Source organism: Bombus fervidus, chromosome 13 (assembly GCF_041682495.2).
Source record: "Bombus fervidus isolate BK054 chromosome 13, iyBomFerv1, whole genome shotgun sequence".
Taxonomy (NCBI): domain Eukaryota; kingdom Metazoa; phylum Arthropoda; class Insecta; order Hymenoptera; family Apidae; genus Bombus; species Bombus fervidus.
In genome coordinates, this window is record NC_091529.1 from 1,867,736 (window position 1) to 1,893,131 (window position 25,396).

The following is a 25,396-nucleotide window of genomic DNA, read 5'->3' on the forward strand; positions in this document are numbered from 1 at the left end:
AAATTATTCACGATATTTCACATTTTGAAAAATTCTAAAGCTCTCGAGAAAATTTAATATGTTTAGTTTCCAAATTCATTCGTCCGTCTAAAATTATCCCCAAATTCACAAATTCAACTGCTAAGAAATATCGGAAATCATTTCAACCATCTATATCCTGATCATAGTTGTTAATCACGAAAGTGTCAATGTACGCATGGTCTAAAATGTGTGTCGCTTTAATGCAAAAAGAGGTCGTGGCCGAAAGAAGGTCACCAGAGGTTGAACAGGCGAATCCACAGGGTGGGGGATGGACGCGAAAGATATTACGTGGTCGCTCTATCTTTCAGCTCGATTTCTTCCGATATTCCTCTGTCTCATGGAAGCCTGGCCTCTGAATGGGTATGAAAATTATTATCGCCGCGGGCCACAGGCATTCTACGACCGGCGATTATTTATTGACACCCGATAGATAAAGTGGTGGTAGTCGAATTTCTATGAAACTCGGAAACTTTCCGGCTCGACCAAAAGATACGGCGTATCTTACTGGAAACATATTTATACGTTCTCCTTTCCACCGCTGTGAAAGTAAAAGCATCGGATGAATATCGCCAGTGGATTCGATCGCTATCCACCCTTACTTTGAATTTCTACGATTTTCGTAGGAAGCGATACTTCTCATACCGTCTTGGATAGTTCGAACGGTGTTTTTTTTTCCTTTCTTAGAAGATGTGAATTTTAGACATATCTCTGTCAAGGAACGTTTTTCACGAATCGTTTGATTTCCAGATAAATTCTATTGTTTTTTGATATATCGATGACGAATTGAAAATTAAGGCATACTTCTCATAAATGTATAAAAGTTCACAAATAAATAAAAACTCCGCAACGTAGAGTTTTTGATAAGCTGCTCAATAATAGATTTTAGGAAAGAGAAACCAATGATATTCAGTTTTTGATGCAGACGATTAATACAGTATCTAGTGGTTTATGAAACATTTAAATTTGAAATTACTAATCCCGTATATGTATATCTGTCGAAATATGACTCATCAGGTATAAGTATGTTTGTCAGAAATAGTTGTGCTGTAATCGATAAAACATCGATAAAACATACATTATGTGTATATTTTAAATAGTAATGTTTGTCATTCCGATGAATCAATTTAAGAGTATTTTTATGGCGGAGATACGTACAGTGGCAAGCATATAAATAGGTGCAAACATTTCCGACAATGTACTGGAAATAGCTTTTCATTTCTACATTTTAGTTCTAAAATCATTCGTAAAAATTTACATACATTCCTTAAATTTGAAATATTGTAATAAAGTTGTCACCTGTAGTAGTCGTTTTGTGCATAAAATTTTGTATTAATTAAACTTATGAATTCAAAACATACAATTCGTTACCTATGTTAAAAAGAAGAGGGCTTATAATATTTTTTTTTTATTGATAAACTCAGAGACTTCTTAATTTCTGATGATTTCGTACTTCTATAAGTTATATGCTCTAGATTGTTTTAATTTATTCGTATTATTTCGCATAATTTAGGAAGATAAAGTGTAAGATTTTTTAAATAAAATGTTTTTCATCAAAACTAAATAACGGAATATTATTTTTGTATATATTAGAATATTTAGAAATAGTCTGAAAGTTATACGGATACAGGACAATAAGCACTAGCTGAAAATGTAAATAGATATTTCCACGGAAATACAACGAAGCATTTTTATACGATTTATGAATGCGTTCCAACAAAGGTTTTATTTTATTCGGGCAAATCGATGCTCGAAATATGAAATTTCATAAATGAAACAGGAACATGGGAGCAATTTCCATGTCAGAGTTAAAAAATAAATACAGAAGAATTAATACAGGGTATGTTACTACCTTTTAATAATATAATCAGTTATATCGCAAAGTACTCTTCAGGTCAAAGAGAAGAAGTGTAATTTTGTACAAAGGAGAGTATTCCATAATTCGCAAAATGACTCCATATCTACGAAATGTTTCTACTTAAGCAAGGGAACTTTAATTACACACATGAAATCATTTTGATAACATTTTTCTACTGCTGAATTAAATATTTTATATTCTTTGCACCAAAATCAGTCATTACATTAATGATTTATACCGGTATCTAAAAAAAGACTCCATCACTATCGTATATTCAAATCCTGTTTTTAACAAATATGACGACAAGATCAAGGATAAAAAGGAATTTATAAATTCATTCAGATACATTCATAAGCGAAATTGTTCGATGTGCAGAACACGTTGCTTCTTTTAGATTTGCTATCACGCATTAAATTGGCACAAAGTACAGTGACTCTCCAGATTTACCTCATTTTCCCACAAATACTATAACAAACAGTACAAATAACAGGACAGACCTTATCACGACCAAAAAGGAACCAACATGAATTCGAACGAAACTTACACCTCGCCACCGTCCAAATAATTACGCCCAACTCCACCACTTCCATTATTCTCTCGCGATCTAGATCCCATCGAAGGTTATCAATCGTGGTTATCTCCGGAAAAACCAGCAACCTCATCCCATTATTCCCCTCCTCCAATTCTCCAAAACTCTCTCGTACCGGAAAATTACAGCTAGCCACGTTCACGCAGTTTCGAGCGTTTAATTTATTTCGTCCCTCGGCGCTAGCCCAAGCGATCTAGGGTCCCTAGGCGGAGAAAAATATCGATTCGAGTATCGTCACAGTATCAACCCCCTCCTCTATCCTGTCCCTCCTCCAATTCGCTCCGATGGCATCCGATATTCCCGCGAGATCGTTCTCATCCCCAGGACCATCGCGTCACCTTTCGCAATGGATGCATTCTGGAAAGTGTGGCAGACACACACGACCACAGACAGTGCATCAGGATGAAAGAAGGTTGAAGAAGCGGAAAAAAGAGGGTAGCTGACGTATACTAAAAATTTGTAAAAATTCGTGCTTGTAAGAGATACAGAAAAATTGACTGGATTTTAACAAAAGTAATCTCGTCGAATTTTTCCATTTTTTAAACAACAAAGCGTTTTAATAGTCGGAAACGAATATGTAAAATAAAGCTTTGAACAACCTATGTACGTATAATTGATTCTTACTGGATGCATTCTGAAATCTATATATGGTAGACAAAGACAATTACAGACGTGCACCAACTGTGCACCAGGATGAAAGGAAATTGAAGAAGCAGAAAAAAGATAGAGACGACGTACCATATAACAGAAATTTAGAAGTTCGTGTTCGTAAAAAATATAGTAAAATTGAGCAGTAAGACATAAATGATAAAAATAACCCTTGTCATATGTTCATGAAATCGATAGTGTTTAGTTATTAAACCCTCTTACACGCTGTATATATTAATTGATAAGACTTTTATAACTGAATGCATCTGAAAGATATGATGGACAGATGCAACTACAGATAGGATGGAACGATGTTGAAGAAGGAAAGAAAAAACAGACAAGGTGGCCAGGGGTGCGAGCGACGGAAGGGGTGAACGCACTTGACGTTTTGCGTTTCGCCAGAAGCTCTCCCGCGGGATGCCAGTGGCTTTCGTGCCTGGAATCTGCCACGGGCGATTCGTTCGAAATGGATATCGTGCACGCTCCGTGGGATAAACGAATAGAGAAGGTGGAAGGGTGGTGAGTTAGGGGACGGTGGGACGCGAGTTACCGAAAAGCTGCGACAAATTGTCTCTTCGCTACCGTTGCTTGTCTGGTTGGATGTTGCGTTGTAAAATGCAGGGTGAAACAGGGTGGCGAGGGTGGTAGACTGCGTTAAACATTGAGGGATGAGGATGCCAATAGATGGAGCGGGTAAAATGGAAGAAGTCGTGCCAGGTTTTCAGTGGGTCTGGAGAGCTGTTGAAATGGTGTTAGGAGCGAAGGAGATGATTAAAATACAAGACACTGGCGGGTGAAAATTAACTCCTCCTTAAATGGGATTCAATTGGGGGGTGGTGTATTGTAAAGGATGTCTGTATTACGATTGTTATTAATTGCGTCGTTGGGCAAGTAGTAAAAATTGACAAATTTATGTAGATTAGTGTTCATATTATATTTTATGTGTATATACAAGATGTAAGTAAATTTGATATCATGGTTCGTTTAGATTAATGAAAGTATTGAAACACTTAGACCATCTTTTCTATCTTCGCGTAATTAATTTTCATATTCATATAGTAAAATCTTCCATGATGGATTCTTAGATTCTTCTTTAAAAAGAATTATTTTCGTTATTGCTTATTATCGCATAAATTTCTTCGAAAATTGATTCTTAAATTTTTATAAACATTTTCACATAAATTAGATATATTGTACCGTCAACACATTTCATGCATTCCGATATTTAATTCTTTTAGATCCTTTTTAAATATTACGTATTAAGAAAAATTGATATATTTTTAAACAGACTTCCACTGATTTAAAAGAGTAAATATAATTTCTTCGCATCCAGCTTAAAGTACAGATAGATGATATGTCATAGGAGTAGACATTTTTAAGAAATACATTTTTAAATCCAGCAAGATAAAATTTTATCACAGGAATATCGCCTGAAGAAAACTGAAACGGAGATAAAAACAGCAGGAAGCTGTAGGGATGTAGATAAGGAATGGCGACAGTTCAAAAGGTTGAACTGGATACGTGATACAGAAACGCGTTACCTTGCTTTCTGCACTTACGGTCGTCTTTTTTGAAGATGGCCAGGACCAGAGGCCAAAAGAATTTCTTCTAGATCCGAATCGATCGCTAAAGATCGAGAAACCTCGCCTTTCCTTCGCAAATTTAATAACCGGTGAAGTTTCGTGTTGAACAATACGTGTGTTTCCACTGTATGAAAACTTCAATAATACTAAAAGGTAGATAAAAATGCGGGCTTTCATTGCAGCTTTGAAAAAAACTGGAACGAGAGCTTGGTAAGATTAAACTTTGCCTATGTTCTAAATTTGCTACCATAATATAATGTGAATGTGTGTTACGAAATGATATACGTATAGGTTTAATAAATGAATATGGAACATCTGCGGATGATGTTTTGTAAAGATTTTAAGTCTTTTGTGCAACGCAGTAGAAATATTAGAAAATCTTTTGTGTTAATTTTTCTATCCCTTATACCGTATTTCGTCAATGAAACAAATTGTTTACAAAAAGATGATCTAAACTATGGTTAACCATGATTAAAACTAAATAAATAATATTCTCACCAAAATGAGAAATCATGCGGTTTCCGTTGTAATCATATTCATTCTAAAAAGCTGTTAAGGATTTACACCATTTGTCAACAGAAATGGCGTACTAATGGGACTATAGCGGTGGACAAACAGCCAGTCTAGCGAATTCCTTTCTTTCCTTCCTTTTCTTTTTACCTTGACTGTACACTGACCATCTGTCACTGACCAAAGCTTCGCCACAAAAGGCTACATCTAAAGGACTCGATTTCGCTTCTGCCAGCTTCGACCATTTATTTTCACGACTCTTTCTCGTTTCTTTCTTTTTTTTTCTTTTTTTTTTTTTGCACAAGCTAGCATCGAAATTAACTGTAAACGATACTTCGTAATTCATTACATTTAACTTTCCATAATGAAGGTAAAGGTTGCGTTGTAATTTCGCTGTAACACTCTGTGTTCCTTTCGACATTTTCAAATGGTTGAATGAAATATGTAGAAAACAAGAAAGAAAAGCTAAGATTACAAATATTTTAGAACTGTATTTTTAATTCGGATTTTTTGCTTTAAAATTCGCGTTAGGAAAAGAGCTAAAATAACTTGAATAAAAATTAATATGCATTGAATTTTTAGTCAGTCTTTATTTCTTTTCAATTATTTAAAATTACTAAATATATAAAATGTTTTAGGTGATTTGGAAATATTTCTCATATATCTAAGTAACTTACGAACGTATTTTATCTTTGCCTAAAAGAGTCGTATAATTATCTGGTGATCGAAGTAACGATATCATGTCCTTCATCTGTGGTCTTCGAATGAAATGCTGCGTTCATACAACGTTGATCCAAAATGCTCAAGAATCACGTACTATCGTATTTTGCATATTCAAACTTTCCAACAAATATTTGTGTGATATAACTCTCTTAGCGAAACATGTCTGTTGAAAAATAAGGAATGAAAAATATCTAGCAACTATACCGTCTTTGCGCAGTATCCAATTTCCTAGCGGAAACCTTTCGGCGTCGTAATGTCACGCACGTCATACACGAAACTTTCTCAACACGCATTCACCGAGATCAACCGTAGCCCGACCGATTTCTCAAACTTCGCGTCCTCCTCCCTATCATCGATTTCCATTCATTTTGCTCGTTTAGTCGAGAGGCAGGATGGAAACGACAATCGCACGTGTCGCGAGGATGCGGCTGTTGATTGATCCACGGCCGGCCGGTCGGAATGGGCGCAGGGAAATGGAGTCCATTTACTTCTAGGGTCAGCAAAACCTACTCTCGCGATGGTTGTTTGCTTTTTCCACCGCTTGGAGTCCTATCTATCCCGTCTCCATACAGAAAAGCGTAGAAAGCGTCGCCCTGTTCCTGTCAGAAGAAAATTTTCCAGCGCGACACGCCCTGACACCGGAAGTGAGATAGTTTCCAGTCAACCTGGCTATGCGAAAACCTTCGAATATATCAAACGTGTACCTGAAACGAAAATGCTTCGATCGTCTCAAATGTTGTTTAGACGTTTGCGAAAATTGAGTAAAATAGGAATGGAATATACTCTTGTCATATAATTTATAATATTGCGGTCGATAGTAGGTTAAAGATACTTTATATTAGGATTACTCTAGTTGATATTATATTTTATAGAAATTTTATAAGGTAAGAAAAGAATGGATTTCTTTCTAAAATTTAGTACAGTATTAATAATTATCAATTGGAAACGTCAGTGTTGTATGATTACCTTTCTTCCATTTTAACGGTATTATCACTGTTGGTGTTCTTATAAACTTATACTATATTGAATAATGAGATTCTATTTAAGAAAAAATTAGAATCGTCGAAAAGAGTACAATAGCGAATTGAAGATTGAACGATTCTCAGGATTTTATGAATATGGCGATTGTGAGGTGGCCAAGAAGTTGAGTAGAGTCCATTATCGAGCCCTCAATCTTCCTTTCTCCCTTTCTTTCTTTCCTTCTTAGGATAATTAAGCAAGTTTAAACTCTTTGATTTATGGTACTTTTAGTGGAGATATTTGCTAGGATTACGTATTCGCTGCTTGATAATTTGATAAATGAAGTTTTGAAAGAGATATCTTATATGTTTTATTATTATAGATGCGTATGAATTTTACTAATTGAAACTCAAGTGCTTGATTAATAGAAGCATACATTTCCATGTGAAATACCCTATACCGATAAATTTTAAATAATGAGACTGAACGATTAATATATAAAACGATACATTATTAAATTATCACGGGACATATATATTTGTAACAACTTGAGAGTCTGACTTCATTCCAACTAGAGCTCATTCTCAAATCTTTGGCGCACTTCCTTTAGAATTCCAGAGTAGAATAGAATCCTAGGAATGTGAAGGTCGATTACTTTTGTAGACATCTTGGATTCCGTTCATCGTATATTCACTCGTTGAAACTAGACACTCTACTTTCCTTGGTGTTCTAGTTCTATTCTCCTTTCTTTTCATAGCGTTCTCCGTTCTTCGTCCTTTTGGTTCTTCCTTGTTGCAAACATTTCTTTTCCACTGCTTTGCGGTATCTTTTATTGTTGGCGTTTCATTCCTGATTTCTTTCCGTCGCTGCTTCTTTTATTGCATCAAGATACAATTTTTGGGATCGCTACATCGTTGTCCTTATTGCCGATAGTCCATTGTTATAATTTTATGCTAATCCAAGAGGAGAATGATCTTACTGCTGGAATTTTCGTACTACTTTTATTCCTATAATTTTTGATATTCTTGTTCCATTTCTTTTATCGCTAAATTCTTTCTTTCTTGTATGATGGTACTTTTCGCTTTTCTTTACTGCAATTGCTTTTTAACTTTTTTATAGTCTACTTTCAGTACTCCTTTTTACGGTACATTTTATCATCATATTGTATTGCTTTAATTCCTTGTTGCGCTTTTCTGTTTACCGTTATAACTCCTTTAGACATCATACTTTTGAGTATGGTTAATAATATCGATAAAGTAAAATTGTACAATATTCAGTAATTTAAGCCCTTGATCTACATATGTGATATACACCAATCATCGCAGAATCTACATCCTTTGATCTTCCTAATTAAAGTTTAAACTTTTTATGAAAAACGGTAATAGAATCTGCAAAAAAGTTCTAATGTCTATTCAAATACTTACGTACGAACGATAGTATATATTTTCTGAAAGAAGTGGTGATCACAGAAGGTGGAACTGTTAGTTAGTTAGTCTTCTGCGCATGCATCACGTATGATTATAAATCCATTTAATTGGGTTAAAACGGTGATAACGTGGAATACTAAATCGGTACGTTGTAATTTGCAGTAAAATGGAACTATAGTATAGAAGCATAATTTGTTTCGTTAGCAGAAGGTTAAATTGATTATGTCCTGTACATGTTGGAACAATGTTGTCTCCAAAATGGATTCGTAATAAATTTCCAAGCTTCAAAGACACTATAGTTCATGAAGTATTATTATCTTCTGGTGTATTAGTGTTACAGACTCAACTAAAATTGTAGGTTTTCGGTATGGAGTTCTAGAGATCATCTATTATTGATCCTACCTTGTAGTAGAAACAATCGGTTGACTTAATATACTGCTTAAAACAGACAAAGGAATTATAGGAGCATAATTTAGAAATTTATAAACAAATTTTTGTATTTTTATTTAGAATGAATTAGCCATAATGTTTATGCATTTATAGAAAAAAATTAGTAATAATAGTCCAATTAATAATAAATTAAATTTTACACTTCCTTTTTCATACTGTATGACTATAACTGTACCACTATGCTATGTAACCGTATAAGTATACATCTATACTACCGTACAATATTCTCTTCTCGCAAATAAATCTCAAAATTTCAATTGTGCATAATATTAACAATAGTGCATATTGATAACGAGTGCTATATTCTGGACATTTATTTACATTTTTGCATATGACGTACTGCTTCAAACTTGCTTTAAATGCATGAACATTCATAGCTTAGCGATCAGCGTTAGAAGCCGAAAGTAATATCGATGAGCAATATGCAAATGAATTTTAAATTCCACAACTTTGTAAACGTTTCAAGTGGAACGTTGCAGATAGTTGGTATTCTCATGCGTATCGAGCAGATTCCAAGATAAATTTCCTCACATTCCAAGATAAATTCAATTTATCGGAGCCTCGGCGACGTCGTTTATCATTGTATCGATCGACCCAAAAGTAGCGGCGACGAGCTTCGGCGATTAGAATATTCGGTCGATTTAACGCGGTCGATATCGATAGAAACGTTTATCACCGTTCAGAAGATTCCTAGTGGTAACGTTAATAAGGATTCGAATGATTTTCCGCGAATTCGATGAATTTGGCGAATATATGTCGTAGAGATACAATAGTTCTTTCATTTTGCATTATGCGGTAGATTCCTTGTCTTTACATAAATCAGTTGCATCCGAACCAGTTTTCTGCTGAAATTTCAAGATACCAGTACAATTGTAACGCAGTTTTGTAAGTCAATCAGTGTATTGCATGATTCTTCGTATAGAAGGTTGCGAAGCTAAAGATTTTAAGAGGAATATACAATATTTTAATATATAGATACGTATTGTTAATACGTAACAGTTCAACGAACAAATTCAAGATTTTTAAGCAAATATACATAATTACATTTACAGCGTGTTTGAACTAACTGACAAGAATGAAATATTTCGTAAGGGGACAAATATTCAAAACCAAATAGGGCTCTAAATAATTCTCAATGAACAATTCGAGGAAATAAATTTTCAGAAATTACTAACCATAATTGGAGACAAAATTTCCAGCTTTTAAATCATCGGTCATTTTAAATCTGTCGAAAGCCAGTTAGAGCTGCTGAGTTTCAACAAATTGCTCCAACAAACACAATCGAAGGCAAGCGCATGACAAATTTTTCCCAGATAAAAAATTCACCTTGCCAACCCTTAATCATATTTTTCGTTCACAATTACAGCTGTCATCCAGCGATGCATCGGTCATTCTCTTTAAACCGGATCATACGCCACCCTATTGTTCCCAGCAACAAAGAAGAGACACGTTCAACGATGGCTCGTTAACAAAAAAAAAAAAAAAAAAAAGAAAAAACCGGCCGCTTTTAATTCGTCGCAATTCCCGATCGGCCGTGTGGAATCTTTCATAGGGTCGTTATCGTGCCGTTGATACGCGGCCGGTTCGCGGAAAGGAAAATAGAATGTGATAAAGCGAGAAAAATGAGAGATCACGCACGTTTCGAACAGGGAGATGAAAAAGGAACGATGAGCGAGAGGATAGTGGAAACAGAACGTGCTGCTGGCTTATAAGAAATTCAAGGAAAGCAAATATTCTGCAAGCATGTACAGGGTAGTGTAATGGTACAATGAAGGGATGTGCAGAAATAAGGGTGCTGTTTCTTTCGAAATATTCTTACGAATATTACCTGGATTTCAAACAGACAGTGGGTTATTAACAAGGCTGTATTATTCGTGTATGGTGTACATAAGGTACATAATTGGATAGACCGTTATAATGGAATAAAGGAATAAATAATTTAACATGGGATATAAAAGTAACCAACTGTAACAATTTACCTTTTCTTATATTATTTTATGCATATAGAAAGGGTTAAAAGTACGAAGAAAATATATTCGTTATTTATATTACGTTATATTTTATTACAGACAATAAATTAAATAAATTTAATGAAACCAGAAAAATTCAGTCTTTATGGCGGGATCTATGTCTGTAGAAAAGTTAAAAACTATAAAGAAAGTATAATACTTTCGTAATTTGTAGTACGTTATATTTTTCTGAAGATAATAATTAAATAATTTTGATTAATGAAATAACGAATCTGTTGTATGTTTAGTTTGCATATAGTAAAGCTAATGGAATGTAACTCGATGAGATTAACATTTCGTTTGCGAATTGAAATCCTAACCTCGAAACTCGTCGATTCGTTTCAATAGATTTTCGATATTGTTCTGGTCACAAAATCAAAAAGACAAACGCGGAGGTGCAGAAGTGGCGTGGCAATAAAAACGATCGACTGAGAGGAAATTTACATACGCCCGATGTTGCTGTAAACCTCGATAAAATTAAGAAGATTACATCGAATGAATTCACTTCAGACATGCTGAATTTATATTTATACTTCGTTGGTTTTATTCAGAAGGACTCTTATTACGTAAACTTTTTCATTCGCTTCGATAAATCACCCTTCGCTTTTTAACCACCGAGATTAATTCTCCATTCACGAGATTCTGTACGAAACAAATTCCACGCGTCTCCAATGATTCAAGAACTCCGTTCAACAAACTGCATAAAGCAACAAACACAGAATCTACGCTCCATTAAATCCGCCTTGGCTGCTATTTATACAATTTTTATCTTTTCCATCAAGCACACGTTCGCGTATCCCTTGTTTGATCGAGTTTTAAATTATTAATAACTCATGTTTGTTCCGTAACAGCTAAGAAAACGAGACATGAAATATTCAGTGCTGTATTCTTTCGAAAACGCGACGAGGCGGTAAGAGAGAGAGAGAGAGAGAGAGAGAGAGAGAGAGAGAGAGAGAGAGACAGAGAGGGAGAAGTATGCGATAAATAACAGCAAGAATAAAGGTATATTCGCCCGGAAGTATGCAAATATTATACGCTCATTATGCGAGCAAAGTGCACGCGTGTAGGAAATTTTTTCCCTTCGTGCACTTTTTTCCATGCGTTTTACGTCGAATTACGGAATTTTTAGTTGCATCGTTAGTCACAGAATAAAATAATTTCAAAATAATTGTGGTGTTACACTATACATGGTACAATGATTAAGTTAAGTTTGAGGAAAATAATTAATGGAATAATAAAATAAAAGCGTGGTTTTGTTTATTTTAATTATATAAAACGAAATATTTTTAATATCTTCGACATGTGATAGTAAATTTATCAAGATAATAGAAAAGTAATTCTTTTAGAATTTACAAATTTTAGAGTTACCATTGTTTTTTAAAAAGAATACGTATTAGATTTCTTTTCCTATATATATCCTGTATGTTCCATTCGTAAATATTGGAATACTCGCACATACTGGTCTTCTAATAATTGGTCCAAATTGTGAGAGGAACGATTAATCATTTTGTGTTGGTGCAAAAATAATCCAAAAGATGTAGTAAAAATGTGTCTAAACTACTCACAAGAATTACGGAAAAATAATGAATTAGAAATTGTTGTGTTGCGAAGAATCAAATTGTAAGATAGAAAATTCTGAAAAATCTGTCCAAAGTCAGAATTATATGAATAACTTATGGAAAAGAATAAATTATGAACAGAGATGTACTTATAAAGAATAATAAAGAACGAAAATCACTTTCAATTTTAATTAATCAGTTCAACTATGATAACGATATTATTTACTGATTTATTTGCACGCTTGCATGTATTTTATTTTGCATATTTTGTTGAAACTAATTAATGTTCATTTATGTGGGTGTGCTGAGTAAGTGAATGCAAGCTGGAGTATTGATTTAGTTGAAAACCGAAAACAGAATATGTAATTTGAAAGTTTGAGAGAGACGACAGATATATAAATTTATGTATACATATCTGCATTTCATCGAAATAAAATATTTCCTTTGCTTAACAAATATTCATACAATACCAATTACTTGATTGCTTTTATCATTATTTCCGTATATTTTATATAAATACTTTTAGATACGTAATGTTCTTCCAATATAAATTAATATTCGTTCATGCACATCAACTTGATCCAACCCATTACAGGAAAGCTCATTAAAACATAAATTTCCACATTCTACGTATTCTTCATATTTATGTTTCCCAGATTATCATATTTCGAGATACTCGTACAGCTTTGGAAACGTTATAAACGGTATAGTGTTTAAAGCTTCAAAAATATTTTATTAATCAAAGAACATTAGATCAAAAGAGAAAATATAGAAATACGCGTCTTCTTACATTATTCGCATAAATACATTAAATACGATAGACGCTCCCTAGTTAAAAATGCATGAGACATAAAACGTATCTAAATTACTGGCGAAGATGGATTAATTCGTTACATGCATTTCCTGTCTTTCAAACCTAATAATTTATTCACGAATCCTTCATATTTTAATGCATCGCTCCGTTTCTACTAAAAATAAATTACATATTGATAGAAATACAGTTTAAAAGAACTAATAACACGAAAGGGAGACTAATAACAGAGAAATTAATAACAAAAAAAAAAAAAAAAAAAAAAATAACGAGTTTCCCAGTTTCTTGCCAGTTCTTTTTATTCAGTGATCGGTCAAACGCTTAACGAAAGTGCTTCCTACGTTCTACGCTTACGTTATCATAGTTAAGTGGTGGAAATATAAGAACTACGACAAGTCTTTCGAGATTTTCATTCGTTTTTAACCCAAGCCAAACGAAAATGAAGCTTTGGTGGATGCAGAGGCGACTTTTATTAAAGGAAGAAATTTTTCTTCGATACGAATACATATTGCGAATTTTTACGAACTCGTGATGGAAGAGAAATTTCATAAATCCTCAAGGATTTATACGAGCGTTCTTAGTAATTTTTTCATGGCCACCTTTTGAAATATGAAGTTCACCTTTTTTGAAAGCAATGTAACGGCGACTGTTAATGTCAGCAAGCATCCAAGAAACTTCTGAAACTGATTTACTTTTCAACGAGTTTTTCATCTTCCTCTACTAATGCGTTTAAATTCGGTTGCTTTGAAAATTCTCTACATACTGCACTATCTCGAAATGTGAATAAATATTTCTCTTTATCCAAAGTTCGATTAAAAGGAAATTTGGTTTTCTCTATTAGCCGTTACCTTTAAACTAAATTTCGACAATATTCAATCGAGTTTCGTTTGAAAATTATATATCTATTGACATGCATGTTCGAACAGGGATAATTTGTAAATATATACACATGTCTAAATATACTACATATAGGTGATTATAATTAAAGTGATACGATGAAAATACATAGTCACATATAACTGGATCTTCACCTCAATAAAAGTCAATGATAATTTTACCAAAAGCAGGTTTTCAGTAATTAGAGACTGTAGCAAAAAATATGTTATATTACATCCTTCGTTACTTTTCAACGGAATTATTACAAAATTATACACATTTCCAAACATTCTCATATTGTAAAACCTAGGAATAATCTTTCAATTTTGATGATTTTAGAATTAAATATTTTGGATCAACCTCTGCGGTATTTTAAAAGTGTTAATTAAAGTTGTTCCATTTTACGATTACTATATATTAAGATAAAATATTAAGACAGAGATCAGAAAATCTGCAAAAATAGACTAACCATGTTTTTCTATAGTGATAATCAGTCCTAAAAACAACAAATGCAACTTCAGATAATTTCCTACTATAAATTTCGTATTTTCATAATTCAATCTCGCTCTGATTTATCAAACAAAAAGATCTTTCATGTTTTGACAAAAGCATTAGTATCAACTTGAAAGGAGAAATCGCACGCGTACATTAATAATACTTCTCGCATATCTGTGTCTTTAATAAATTCTTTACTGATAAAAAACACGACTGGATCGAAAATGTTTCAGAGGACACGATAAAAGAAAAAAATTAAATCATAAACAAAATATAACTCAGTGTTACATAATGTACCACACAATTTAGATAGTAATTTAGTAGCATAAAGAATTTGTATTTTATCTGTATCGCGTGTTTACGTTACATCTCATACTTTACCTGAAGCTATTAATACATATAAAAAAGTAAAAACAGCAAATGTTCACATATCATCTTTCTAAATAGAATTTAAATTGTTTTAGAATTCTTGCAGTATATTAAATCGTCAATTTCTCAATGCCACGAATCCACTTATATTCCATTATCTACGATGCTCGACGAACTACAAATCGATATCACGCGTTTCACAAACCAATATATATGTCGGAGATGAAAGGACAAAGGGGTCACCCGTTGGGATTACTTGGAAAACCTCAATACTGTAGCATTTACAAAATAACCGAAACACAGTCGTTCGAAACTTGAGACAATGAGCTTGGGCTCGAGGCGACGACCGGTCGCCGAGTGTAGCCACGGTCACGGGATGAACGTTCCACCTAACAGAGATATGAAGTTACATAGCTTTCCTTTAAAGAATTGGCCGTACCGACACTTGACAATGAAACATTCCAGCGGCCACACACAGACCCCATTCTTTGGGTAAGATGGTCGCCAGATGCCGACGCATCATTCGCAGTTTATGTTCAGATAGCCTGAGGAACCGTTACAAATCTTAGGATCTGGTTAACTAAAGTCCTTTAGATTGGCAAACAGTCTTTATTATATCAGCCCGTATATCTGTTACCTATTGCGGCAAGATACGGGAGATCTGATTTCCTCACGTACGACGCTTCCCGCTAGGAACTCTCTCTCAAGAGCGGCTAGCATCCTTTTCTAACCGCCAACATGGAGATTAACCAATTAACAGCAACGTCTATTTCCCTCACCCTCCGAGCGGAGGCTTTCTTTGACGAATCTGATGACCTCGTGCCCTTAGGCACATCCCACCATAGTTTTCCTCTGCAGCGTCGTTGCGACGGAAAGTCATTCCTTTTCTTACAGTCTCATTAGTTAGATACCTAGTGTGTTTGTACGATCAGTGAATAATCTACGTCTTAGTAAAGAGTTAATCAAGCGATCCTTGTATCACTAGTAGTAAGTCGAGTTCGACTTAGACTTTGAAGTAAAGTAGATCAGTTATCCCGTGGGCCGTGGATTCGCTATGCCGACCCCACGATCGTTGTCATTATCGTTCGAATATCGAGACCGGTAGTTTATCTTGTATTTGTGACAATAAAAGATATCATCGATTGTACACCGACGATGAGCGACCCTGGTGCAGATTATTTACACACCCCAAACCCAAGTGTTAACCCTAACTCGACATATATATATATATACATATACGTAAGTGGATTCACAGTATTAAGAAATTGACGATTTAATATACTAAAAGATTTCCAAAATAATTTAAATTTTATTCAGAAAGATATATATATACATCGTGATCAACTCGTGTTGCTTTTATCGTAGATCAGTGTAAAAGGGTACAAATATTCGATAACATTTGCGGAAATTGACAGTAAAGGGTCTCAAAGGCTATCGTTTGCCTCTCGCCTTCGTTTCCGCGCGGAAATTTTCTATATCGTTTCGTAAATCGACATTAAGCGCGATTATGAGTTCGACCGGGTCGAGCACACTCGTTAAATATCCGGGTCAGAAAAGATATTGGCGAACGTATCGTTTTAACAATTCGTTGATGGCGTGCAATTGAATGCATTAACGAAACATAACATTGAAGTCCGTGAGGCAGCCGATATTAAACGCGTATAAAACAGGGAACGGACAAATGAAGCGCCGGCAATTTCATTCAGTTGATGAAGGAGATTACCTGAATACCGAAATGTCCCACGTGCCTTTGGTAAATTTAATTATTTCTCGCAGTTTCACCACGTAAAATTGTAATTCATTCCTCGATGTCAATACGTCGGCACTGGCTGGCATCTAAGAAATCAGTGGTAGCGATATACTAATAAGATAACAGTTTTGCTATTAAAAATGCAAAGATAAGTCTACTCAATTGACAACGGATGTTGCTGCGAAAAAGAGAGAAAAGTTTGCTTGTCAATGACTCTAAGGAATTTACTTAAATGTATTTACTTAAATTAATGATGACATATACATTTGAATATATAAGTATGTAATTCAAATCCTGAAGTATTAAGAAATGTTAAGTAGTGAAATATCTTTTGAAAAGAACAGGTATTATTGTATTATGATATTAATAGATATTATTATACCATGGGGGAACTATTCAGGTTATTAGATGATTTCGTAGCTAAATTTTGTATTTTTTGTTGTTTTTAAATTTACAGCGAAAGAAAATTAAAAAGTGACTTTGACCTGCCCTGTATTTGTCGTGATCGCAGAAATGTCCGATTTTCTCTTTTAGGATTTCCATTAAATTACTGCTGTAGAATTTATTAACGAGGAAGGAATCAAGAATGAATATCGACATATATTATTCTGAATATTCCCATAAAAATGGAAAGAGTTTTAGAATCGTTGCAGAAATTTACTTCGGATATAAAAGTTCAACGAATGCTTGCTCATTTTTCCGGTTCTGATTCTTCGATTCGCGCATTCAGCGTCGTGTGATGTTCTGAGCCTCCCGCAACTGGGTCGAAAAGTTACGGTGCAGAGTTCAATTATAGGGGAACGGCGATTGCGCTGAATTTGGTTGAGTTTGGTAGCCAGGGAATGTTAAGTTCGGAAGAACGAAGATATACTTTATTTTTCACGGAATTTAATTTCGGTCTATACGCTACGGTTTTTCATGATTTCCTTGTTTGAATTTCCTGTATTATTTTGTATTAGTTTATAAGCGAATATACACTGACTAAAATTGACCTGGCTGTATCTATTGTGGTGATGTAACAAAAGGGAGGAAGATATGAGATATGATGACGACTTAAGCAAATATGTATATTTAAGAAAAAATATTAAATTACGTTCTTTCTTCATTATTCAATATGACTAATGAACGATAAAGAGATCAAATTTATTCGTTATTCAAAATCTTCAAATAGAAAAAACGAATAAGTCTTTCTTCCTGTAATTTAATTTACCATTCTTTTCATTCGCCGTAAGCTTTCTTATAACGCACAAAAATCAGCAATTTTTTTTATTAAAAGTTATTTTTGAAGATCAATTTCCAAGATATATAATAATATATAATAATATAATAATAATAATAATAATATATAAGATATATAAGATATAAGATATTTCCACGTAGTTTCACGCATCACTCATAACTTTTATATGCCAGTTACTTTTAGTGTGAGCATTTGAAGTTAGAAGCAGAAATAATTTCTCAATATGACTGGTTCGATAATTCAGTTTAATGGTTCGTTTATTACTTGCAAGCTTTTTACATAAAAACGTCATAAATATTTCTACTTGATGGTCGAGATGGAAATGGTACTAACCAATTCTGAAAATTGACAAAATGTAAAAGACGGTAGACAGCGGACAAACAATTCAGACGGTTGAAAAGTAAAATAGAAGATGGTAGAAGAAATAGATCCCTAGATTTTCCATATTTCAGAAAAAAATGTATTACGTAACTGCCTTTCTAATTAGTTATATTTATTATTATTGTTGCTATCATTATGTATTTACTTTGCAGGTTTTACAATAATCCACATCTTAACAGCGATATTTATAAATGAAAGTATGAATTTTTATGCACACTTATATTTTTACAAACGTAACTCAAAAAGTTGCACAAGTGTTCGAACATTTCCATGAGTCTGTGTATTTACCAAAATTAAATGACGATTCTTTTGACATTCTTACGGAGAATGTGAAATGAAATATCAGTCCCTGAGATTTTCGCTTTTTAAATCTGAAGATCGCGTATATCTGCGGCGGGAAACGTAATTTTTCACGTCGGATTACCAGATAGGGAAAGAGACAGAATGTGGGAGGCGAGTCGAAGCGAGAAGTATGTGGAAGGGTAAAAGGGCGAAGAACGTAGAAAGGACATTTTATCTGCAGGTAGGTCACACGTCGACATCGATATCGATGTTTTCAGCTGTGACCGGTTATCGAACGCTTGAGAATCAAGCGGAACACGTTTCTCCGTATTGACTGAGAGGTAACATTCACAATGCTTTATAATTTAGCACTTCCACATGATTCCATCGAAATACCGTTTGTTTCGAGTATGGTTTCGAGGAAAAGTAGGCTACGATTTACTTCAGGATCAAACGGAATTGTTCATCGTATCCACGGAACGATACGCCTCTGGAAACGCTGGGTTAAATAATCGACTCGAGGTCGTACGATCGATCAGAAAGTTCGAAACTGGCGCGGCTCACTGACCGAGATCCGAGAATATTCTTTTGACGCGTGGTTTTGGTGAATCGTTGAACTTTCCTCTATACATACTGTATAGTGAATGGATAACAGTGAAATTTTTCGATCACGAGGTGTTAAGGCGCCCATACAATTCGAGCGAGGTCAATTGCTTTGTGAAATAAAAAATACTTTTTTTGTCGATAGAAATGTATTGTTCATTGTTTCGAGTCATAACGTTCTGTCGGAAGTCCTATGGTAAATGAATTGTAAAATTTTGTACATCTTTGTGAATATTTTCAAGTTCTTTCTCATTTAAACAAACGAAAAGACTTTTAACGTTTTATTCGTAGAACTACGATTTAAAAATCAGCACTCATTGTTTTATACATAGAAGATTATAAATAAAGGAATCTGGAGAAAATAAAAAAATATATGCATATCACAGTAAAATTCAACATTAATTTTAATAAGAATCTTGACATATTTTTAGTAAGAGCAAAAAGAAAATACCTGAAGCCAGTATCATTTTGATGGTAAAAGTTTGATACCAAAATAATTTCATATTTCAATGGCCAAGAGTTCAGATCTATATATAGAAATTTTTACCAAACAATAAAGCAAGTTTAGTGAATAACGGAACGCGAAATGTTTAATGTATCGAAACATGAAGCTTTCCGTGGAATTGAAAATACACAGAAACTATTTGAACTGCAGGTAATTTAAATATTTTGCATCTGGATTTGCGAGAAAACTCGGCGGGCGAAAACTGGAGCGTCTCGCTTTCTCGCGGAACGCGCTACAATACAAGCAAAACCTATCAGTCTGAGTGGATTACGTAAAGATGTCCGACACAACATCGCACTCAATGGTCAGCTCTAGCTCGATATGCTTGATACTCTATGCAAGTGCTGTAAAATGAATTGGACAGCGTTTCCTGCGTCGAAGAACGAAAGTGTATGAAATGGCCAGGAAAACGAAAACGAATCGAACTAAACCGTCCAAGTCCGATGAGAAAAGTCATATTCTGTTCACAACTAACTGAAAATCTTTGACATATTTTCGTATTCTCTCTTCGTATGTTAGAAGATTTTGTAGAAGATCGCAGAGATTTGCGATTGAAAAAGCATCTTCACTGTGCAGATAGATTGAAGAATGGTTAAAAAGTGTTACGGAAAAACGAAATTGAAATGGATCGTTTGTATCGAATGAGAAGAATTTCAACTGTATATTCTGTTGGTAACTAATTAAAATAGTTTCAGATATTTCTATATTATTAGCTGGTTAGAGAACTTTAAATATATTGCAACGAAAATTTGTAGCCGATGAGATGGAAAATATATCTTTAAGTACTGCAAATTCAATCGCGTTTTCCGCGTCGAAGAACAAACGTGTGAAATGATTAGGAAAATAAGATTGGTTTATGCTGTTCGCGTCCAGTGAGAAAAATGTGAACGTCGTATTTTAACGGTAGGCAATTATTTTAAATGAATGTTAGTGCGTTTCTTTATGGAAGGAAAGTTTATTAAAAGACAAAACAACGGAAGATATACAGAAAATCATCATTAGGCAGGAACCAGCGTTCATCAGCAGCGATTGGTCGATGAAACTGTTCCCGTGTGTTAGTTATTCTAGTAATTACGCACTCATTTTCCTTGATACAACAGGTTTACACGCGTACCGATGTTACATATACGTCGTCCCTTTTCTGTTTCTCGCTCTTCCAACGGTGATTATGTCGTATAGTTCTATTCATAACTCGTTACCTCTCTCTGAAACCGGTATGCTTTCAGACCCACAAACTCATTGTTACCGCAACAAACTTTTTTTTTTGTATACCTTTCCTTCGCGACTTGCGCATCTGCGGTTTAAGGTTACGTGAATTCTCCAAACTCGAAGAAAAATTCACGCAGCATTATTGCTTGCGAAATGCGTATCCTTGAACCTCAAGGTGGTTTCAATTTTTCAAGGAAATCAGTCGATTGTCAGCAAAACGATATAGGATAAAATGAAAGTATCATCGAAGTAATTCGATGGATCTTCGTTTTATTAAATTTGTAGGTATTAGAGCTTAAAACGATTCGACATGTGAAATGATGGAATATTCATTGATGTATTAGTATTTAATATTTTAAGTATTAGAGCAATAGGTACTTGATACTTTGGCAAAAATTCAACACATTAAGCACCCGACATTTTGAGCGTTCGTTACTTTAAATATTTGATACAGCGGTTAATTGGACCTTTGAGTGCCAAATATTTGAAGTACTTGGTACTTTGAACATTCGATATATCAGATTTTAGGAACTTCAAATACCCAACATTTCGAATTTTCGTTATTTTAAGTATTAGTTGATTCTTTAATCTCTTGAATATTCTATAATTTAAATATTTGATCCTGTAGATGTTCCTCGAATACCCAATTTAAATACCACTAATCATCCGACATTTAACTACTTCGTATTTTGAATATTCGATATTTCACTTCTTCACTGTCTTAAATATTTGTCACCTCATCCCGAAAGAAGCAAGTTTCCTGTATTTCGGGCGAAGGTGGAAACTTTTCTTCCATAAACAAGAAGAATATTACCAGACACGATCGACAGGAAGGGATAAGTAACGGGAGAAGACGCGACAATAATGTGAAACAAAGAGCAGCGAAGTAGTCAGGGAAAGTAACGTTAAGGAAGTCCGTGACTCTTTGTCCCGCGAGAACAATGTCAACGAATTCCTTTCCCGCGACCGTACTCATGCAGGCGTTAAATCGAAATTGAATAAAACTGCTGACGAAACCCCAGGTTCTTACTTAAACGTAGCAACGGAACCGAAGTCACAATTAAACGGGATAATCGTACAGGCACAACAATAATAACAATAACTGTCGCACTTTTTGAAACAACACGTCTCTTCTCGCTGCTTCCGGCACGGCGTTGCGAAACCTTTCGATGGCTTCCGCTATCTCGAATCGCATGCAACGATCTGTAATACGGTCGGTCAACGATGCTCGAATACAATGACAGAATTACGAGACGAAAATTTATTACTTGTAACTAATAAGTATAGTTCTTAATTATGGAGTTAGAAACATTCAAAACTTTCAATAATTCTCGCTTTTCTAGTAAAATTGAGGGACATGAATTCTGATAGATTATGGATACAAAAATCTTACTAAACCTTGTACGAGTTTTTTTATGAATATGTTATGTGCGTTATAGGAAACATTTTGAAATTTCATTAGTACTGTAAGAAGACACGGCTGTGGTGATTATATCGCGTAAGTTTGAAACGTTGAAATCAATCTCGAAGTGTAAGAGAAAGTACATTTATTGTAAGCATATACTTGGCAAAAGTTATTGAAGTATGTCAACAGTAAAATATTAATTACATTACCTAATGGGATCGTTTTAAGCGTTAATTAAATGTTTAAGATCATTACCTGCACAGTGTATTAATTTTTTATTAAGCGTATGTTTGCGATAAATCACTTGCAACTTCTATATATATTTCAATTTCAGATTTCAAATTTTCAACGGAACATCCGTGTTTTTAAGTATATAGGATTGCAACATTGCATGAATAAAAAATTCTGATTATTCAATCTTTCCCTTGATACTTTAAATTGATTCTCACATTCCATTTAAAACTAGTAAGTGGCTTAACAGGTATCCACCTTATAGGTATATATCTCACAAGTATTTAAAATAGTATTTGTAAAGTGAAATACTTCATTCAATTTGGACTTATAAATGCATGTTGAATTAGTAAATAATATTTCCAGCGAGTGGATGAAAGAAACAACTCGAAGGTTAGCAAACGTTCACTTCATCCCTGTAGAAGATACTTGGACGAGTTCGAACCTCCTTCCCCTCTTAGAGTAAATCGAAGCAGAGGGCCGATGATTCGATTAGAACTTAGTTTCGTCTTTGCACACCAGGGACCACTGTCCCTCAGAGTTGAGAGTTACAGACTTTTCCAGTTTCAAAAAGATCGACCTTACTCGATAGACCAGAATGCATCCGGGAATTTGACGAGGGCGGAAGGTGAGGAGGACTCGATATTTGAGAAACAATGACTGCTGCTTTGGGTTATTAGAATCGTAGATGCACTTCTTTTCCTTTGATGTATCGTTAACTTTTAGATGATACGTACCAGGATGCGAAAGTTGGGATTTTATCGCTGGACATGTATTTCCGCTCGAAGGCTTTAAGATACAACTTTATAAAACTTCAATATTTGATGGAAATTCTAAATTTAAAATTACATGCATTCTTTGATAAAAGTTTTAATACATTAATTAATTAAAATAAGTTTTAATACATTAATACATTAACATCCTATTAGCTATCTCTTTTGTCGTGCGAAATATGAAGTTACATGATATTTCATCATATCCTTTTACGATTGAGCGCGAGTTTAAAGTTCAAACTTTTTCCCTATCTTGCCCCGAAAATTCTAAAATTAATATAATACATCTTGAACCTTCCATTTTCCCCATTTTATGCTTTTAACATATTTCCCCTAGAGAAAAGAATATAACAAGATTATTCTTGTCTTTCGAGACACCATTGACACCGTGGTGAAATTCTGGAACGTAGGTTTATTTTTCAGAAAGATCTATGGACATGGCAAGTGTCAATCAATACTTTAGAATACCATCGATGGGAACTTTTTGTGTCCTGAGTTGTACACCATTGTAAACATTCCACCCTCTTGGCGCCAATAGATAGTGAACAAGAATCAGAGAATCGATCCGGGGATTTGAAATGGAAAATCGTGTCATGTCAATGGACGGTATTTTCGATAGGTGAGTTTTGTACGAGTTGGATTAAATGCAGTTTGTTGCTACACAGCGGCTTATTTTTCCATTGGATTTCCAAGGCATATATATATTTATTTCCGTGCGTGCCAGAAAAGTTTGGTAAATAATAAATATATTTTATTAGAAAAATAGGAGAATAAACGAGATTTAAATTTAGCATACAAAGAAAATATAAAGGAGAATATCGTGCAGTAACATATAATACAGAAATAACTAAACGAATTTCGCTAAACGTAAATGCATTTATGATTCGAAGCTGCAAAGTTGCACAAAATACGTACAATACACAAAAATATGTGAAATATCTAGAGTATACATTTGTCCTTCTTAGTTAAAATGTTCTGTCTCTTCTTTCTTTGTTTCTCAAGATATATTACGATATCGTATCAATACAATAGGAATGCAACCAGTCTCAATTGAACAGAATAGAGTATTCTATAAATCATACTCATCGCTTATTAGATGGAACAAATCTTTTCGTAAGTTCATTTCCTCAATCTTATGCAGGAAAATATAAATTTGCATAAAGATTCTAAGCCAGTAAAAGCCCGAACCACGTTCCTAATCAATTACACAGCTCTGTCTCCTAGCACAACTATATAACAAGAAGCATCCACAAGCTTAATACAAGATGTACCTAGGACGCGATCGTTGTTTTAAATTATTCGACGAGCGGTCTCCCGTAATCCCAGCTCGGGGAAAGATTAATCGAGTTACGAAAAGTTGATTGTGGAAACACGCGGCAAGGCTCGCGGCTAGCGAGCATCCCAGGGAAAACGATTTACGTGGTAAGAGCTGATCCGTAACAGCTACAGAGACGTAAGCTTATTCGAGAACACATTTCCCATTTGCATACGAAATGTATCCCTGCTCGGTTAAGCCGTTTGTGAGCCACGTTCAACGGATCCACAATGACCTGCGGATATTCTGAGAAACAGTGCTGAGTATCTATCGCAAAACCATCGTCACCGTATGTCTACCGCTTTCCGGATTTCATCGAAATCTCTGGAAAGTATTAATCTTTGCCAATCATCGCTTCGAACGCTTGTAATCGATCGTATCTCGTGATATTGCTATTGTATCTCGTTGACACGCACTTATCGGCGTGTCGAGTCGGTGACCGATGCCTCCTGGTCATTTATATGCAGCCATCGTGTTACGTTATTCGTGAAGGCCGCTGTAGCTTCTTCTCTTGGCTCTTCTTTCTCCGGACAGCTATTGTCAGGAATGACAAATTAGCTAGCAAGATTGAAGAATCCAACGGTTTTGAAATATCGACGTTTCGTAATGAGTGAACGATGTCGGGCCAGTGTTGAGCGAAAGTTGTTAAGAATAAATTGAAAAAGTTTAGTTTATGAATAAATAACGGATCAAGTAGTTGGTTGCTATTCGTGGATGGTGGATGAATGGATATCACATACCATTTGAAATAAATGAAAAATAACAAATGCATCAAGTTTATTTGTTCTCTTTTCGTTGTTTAAATAAAATATTTCAA